At 42.7% G+C, this 5,364-nt stretch overlaps 1 pseudogene; it reads left to right on the top strand.

The window, feature by feature from the left end:
* The first annotated feature begins 261 nt into the window (after window positions 1-261).
* On the top strand, window positions 262-790 carry LOC103290828 (60S ribosomal protein L29-like; annotated as a pseudogene).
* Window positions 791-5,364: the final 4,574 nt, after the last annotated feature.

The raw sequence follows: 5,364 nt of genomic DNA, 5'->3' as shown, positions 1-5,364 counted from the left end.
GTAGTGGTGTGGGGAGATTTGTTTATAGTAACTCTCTCAATGCATGGCCAGAAATTCAAACCAGGAAAGCATGCCCTTGAGCACCACAATAATTGGTGAGGAGTTTAGCATTTTGCCAAGACCTACAAGAACAAAACAAGAACGCCAAAGCACAAGACATTACATTTCAAGCCAGTGGGGACTGGCTTGGAAAATGTTAATGAACACACATTACACATAAAACAAAATCTATATCCTCAGCAGATCATCAAGCCAACAGCAATGTTTCCTGTTCATTTAAAGAGGATGCTTCTGGCTCTTTCTCTTCTGGTCCCAGGCGCTTCGAGAGCTGCAGGCTTCGCTGCAGATATGGCCAAATCCACACCACACATCACCAGCATCAAGAAACCCCGATCACAAAGATACGAATCTCTTAAAGGGGGTAGACGCCAAGTTCCCAAGAAACACGCACTTTGCCAAGAAGCACAAGAAGAAGGGCCTGAAGAAGATGCAGGCCAACAACACCAAGGCCATGAGCGCACACACCGAGGCTATCATGGCCCTCGTGAAGCCCAAGGAGGTCAAGACCAAGATCCTAAAGGATGGAAACTGCAAGCTCTGTCGACTTGCCTACATCGCTCACTCCAAGCTTGGAAAACGTGCTTGTGCCCACATCGCCAAGGATCTCAGGCTCTGCCAGCCAAAGTCCAAGGCCAAGGCTCAAACCAAGCTTCAGGCTGCATCTGTGACTGTGGCTACAGCTCCGGTGCAGGCTCAGGCTCAGGCTCCCAAAGGTGCCGTGCCCCTATGAAGGCTCCATAGTAGAGGTCTCTGTCTGCCAATGTGAGAATGGAAGGACTGGTGTGACCCCTGGGCTGCTGTGTACATGGAGCTGGTGCCCTCCTGTGCTATTTGTACAAATAAATATGAGGCAGGATCTGTAAAAAAAATAATTTAAAAAAATGATTCTGGAACAGATTGTTATGCTGATGAAACAGTTTTCTTAAATTTTTTATTTATTGTGACTTTAACAAAAAAAAAAAAAACTTTTTTAGCCCTAGCCTGTATGGTTCAGTGGACAGAGCGTCAGCCCATGGACCAAATAGTCCCATGTTTGATTCCAGTCAAGGGCATGTACCTCAGTTGCAGTCCTGATCCCAGCCTGTTCAGAGCAGGTGCAGGAGACAACCAATCGATGTGTCTCTCTCACATTGATGTTTTTCTCTCTGTGTCTCCCCACTTCCTTTCCACTGTCTCTAAACATTGATGGAAAAATATCCTCGGGTGATGATTAACAAAACAAAATTTTTTAAATTCAGATATAATTGACATTTAAAAAACTATTTTAATGCTATTTTAATTGTTTCCATGTAACCCTCTATTTTCTAATAGACCTTATTCTTGTCAGATAAAAATTTACTGGAGACTCTTCTTCTTAGAAATACAAGGTCTATACCGGTTAAGAAAAGGTAGCTTACGGTATACTCCCAACCACAATTTTTTAAAATTTTATTGACAATTATATTTTCACTCTCTTGATAAAGAGCCTAGATAAAAAAATTCCTATAGCCAGAACTACCTCAATAATTTAAGACAGAATTTTGAGTGTTCAAATTTATTGTTTTCTTCTTTTTAAAAAATACAAATCATCAGAAACTACTTCATCCTAAAATGATTCTTGTTTACATTTGAGTCAAATACTGTGAATCAAGTGATGCCTCTAAGTACTCGAAATAACCAGAATTATTCCTAATTGAGGAGACTCTATTTTCTGACACTGGCCAACAATATGTCCAAACATAGGCCAAGATAATCTCTGCTGTTACTGAATTAAATCTCCAGAAAGTGTACTGTGCCTTCAAGGATCCTCTGACTTCTTTGGCTCTGGGGCTTTAAGATTGATTCAACTCTTTTTGTGTGTAAAAATAAAAATTCTGAAATAATGAAATGTCAGTACTCAAGCTATAAAAAGCCAGAGACTGTTCAGTGAAGCTTACTTTATGCTTCACATAAATGATCTAAATGGTTACATTATTTGCTCTCAACACATTTATTGATGGTCTGCTATAAGCAAAGAACTATATGTGACAAGTACTATGGAGAATGAAATGATGAAGAGGACACAGACCCAGTTGTTATGATTCAGTTATCGAGAGGGATGTACACAAATATTTAGAATATGCAGCACCCAGAATTTGCATTGCAGCAGAAGAGCAGTGGCATTGGAAATTGGAATGGCCCCAGCTATAGCAGTAACAGTGAACATAATTCAGTGATTCTCTGTAACATAGTCCCCTAACATGTAAAATGAGGTGTTGTATGGGCTGGTCCAGTGGTCTCTAAATATGTTGGATTGTATACATACATCAATAAAATTTGTTATATCACACCTCCAATATTTATTTATAATGATATGCATGTGACTTATTGCATATATTATCTATACTAATAAAAGGGTAATATGCTAATTAGACTGGACATCTTCCAGACAACCTGCTGGACGTCCTTCCAGACAAAGCCATAGTGGCAGGGCCGAGGCAATCAGGTCAGCAGGGGAGAGCAGTTTGGGGGATCAGGCCAGCAGTTAGGGGGATCAGGCTGGCAAGGGAGAGCAGTTAGAGGGATCAGGCTGGCAGGGGAGAGCAGTTAGGGGGATCAGGCTGGCATGGGAGAGCAGTTAGGGGGATCAGGCTGGCAGGGGAGATCAGTTAGGACAATCAGGCAGGCAGGCAGAGGTGGTTAGGGGAGATCAGACTGACAAGCAGAGGTGGTTAGGGGCAATCGGGCAGGTGGGGGAACAGTTAGGGGCATCAGGCAAGCAGGCAGAGTGATTAGGGGTGATCAGGCAGGCAGGCAGGCAGGTGAGCGGTTAGGAGACAGCAGTCCCAGATTGCGAGAGGGATGTCCCTGAAGGATCGGGCCTAAACCAGCAGTTGAACATCCCCAAGGGGTCCTGGATTGGAAAGGGTGCAGGGCGGACTAAGAGACACTGCCTCCCTCGTGCATGAATTTTGTGCACCGGGCCTCTAGTAATACAATAATTAGCTTGAGAGGCTTTTAAAAAATACAAAGGCCAGGATCCCCACCAAACCAATTATATAAAGCTATTTGGGAGAGGCGCATACTCATGGATATATTCTTTTTAATCCTCACCTGAGAATATTTTTCCATTGATATTTAGAAAATGGAAGAGAGAGGGATAGACAGAGAAATATCAGTGTGAGAGAAACACATCAATTGGTTGCCTCCTGCACAAGCCCTGACAAGGGCCTGGGCCAGGGAGAAGCTTGAAACCAAGGTACGTGCCCTTGACTAGAATTGAACCCAGGACCCTTCGATCCACAGGCCGACGCTCTATCCACTGAGCAAAACTGGCTAGGGCCTCATGGATATTTTTTAAAGTACCCAATGCTAGAAGACAACACAGATGAACAAGAAATAAAATTAGTATATACTTTCACATTTGTCATATTTGCTATGGAGAAATTTGATAGAATTACTGAAAATAAAATGGAAATACTTACTTAGATAAAATGGAGGCACTTACTTAGATTACCACAATCAGAGAAGGCTTCTCCAAGAAGGTGACATTTGCTGATGAGGAGCTGAACTGTGTGAGTGGTGGGTATGAAGGGCAAGGGCGTTGGACAGTAAGAATATGCAAAACAGAGAGAAAAGCAGGAGACCTACATTCAGAAAAATAAATGAATGGGATCAAACATGACTGAGTCCAGAGAAACAGTAGCATGCGATGAAGCTAGAGAATTCAACACAGGCTGGTCCTACAGGGCCCTATAATTTGAAGCACAGTTTATTCAAACTATCAAAGAAACAGCCAGTGAGGGTTTCAACAGGTGAGTCATTTGGTCTGATATTCATTTAAAGAAAATACTCTAGCCCTAACCGGTGTGGCTCAGTGGATAGAGTGTCAGCCTGTGCTCTGAAGGGTCCCAGGTTCGATTCCAGTCAAGGGCATGTACCTTGGTTGCGGGCACATCCCCAGTAGGGGGTGTGCAGGAGGCAGCTGATCGATGTTTCTCTCTCATCAATGTTCCTAACTCTCTATCCCTCTCCCTCCCTCTCTGTAAGAAATCAATAAAATATATATAAAAAAGAAAAGAAAAAGAAAATACTCTATATACACTGAGCCTGAATATAAGTATACCTCATAACCCATCAGTTTCACTCCTAGGTATATGACCTTTTTCTCTCTCTATTTTGAGGTACCTGTTGAAAGAAGATTAAAAAAAGGAAAAATCACACAGACCAATGAATATTATATTATGGGCCTGTTGACAAGACTATATTATGGAGATGGACTTTTCAAGTTACCTGGAAATTCCCCCAAGTACTCTTTTAATTAAAAAGAGGCTTCCGCCCTAACTGATTTGGCTCAGTGGATAGAGCGTCAGCCTGCGGACTCAAGGGTCCCATGTTCGATTCCGGTCAAGGGCATGTACCTTGGTTGCGGGCACATACCCTGTAGGGAGTGTGCAGGAGGCAGCTGATCGATGTTTCTAACTTTCTATCCCTCTCCCTTTCTCTCTGTAAAAAAAAAATCAATAAAATATATATTTTTTTAAAAAGAGGCTTCCAAGAATCCAGTTTTAGGAAGGGAACAGACATAGATATTCTGCCATTTCTCCCATTGTGTGTTACATTTCTTTAATGGACAATCTAAATTTATACTTCAGTCTTTGTAATCCAAGTAAATATCAGACTTTCCCTTAGAAAATGTCCTTCTGTGGGCTTGCAAATTAGGATTCTTGAGAGCTTGCTGGAGGTTCTAGCAGGGGAGTGCAGCTATTGGTATGCCTTTGACCAAAGACTGGGCCTCTCCTCTGGGGAGAAGGTGCAGCTTCGGGAGGGACGCACACGGACCAGTGAGGGAGGAGGGGGACACCTGCCTAGGCAGCCATCTTCCCCACCTCCTCCAATCAACCCTGGTGATCAAAGGGGTGGCAGATGTGGCAGCCAGATCACCCGCACATCTGCAAATTAGGATTTTTTTTTTTTTAACAATGAACAAACTTTATTTTTACTTCTTTTTTGTTAACCCTCACCCAAGGATATTTTTCCATTGATTTCAGAGAAAGTGGAAGGGATGGGGAGAGACAGAGAGAGAGAGAAACATTGGGATAAGTTTGCAGCTGAGGTATGTGACCTTGACTGTAATTGAGCCCAGATCCCTTCAGTCCTCGGGCCAAGGCTCTATACACTAAGCCAGTGGTCGGCAAACTCATTAGTCAACAGAGCCAAATATCAACAGTACAACGATGGAAATTTCTTTTGAGAGCCAAATTTTTTAAACTTAAACTTCTTCTAATGCCACTCCTTCAAAATAGACTCGCCCAGGCCGTGGTATTTTGTGGAAGAGCCACACTC

The sequence above is a fragment of the Eptesicus fuscus genome, chromosome 6, assembly GCF_027574615.1.
Source record: "Eptesicus fuscus isolate TK198812 chromosome 6, DD_ASM_mEF_20220401, whole genome shotgun sequence".
In the NCBI taxonomy this organism is placed as follows: domain Eukaryota; kingdom Metazoa; phylum Chordata; class Mammalia; order Chiroptera; family Vespertilionidae; genus Eptesicus; species Eptesicus fuscus.
This window is presented reverse-complemented; position numbering and strand designations above follow the sequence as displayed.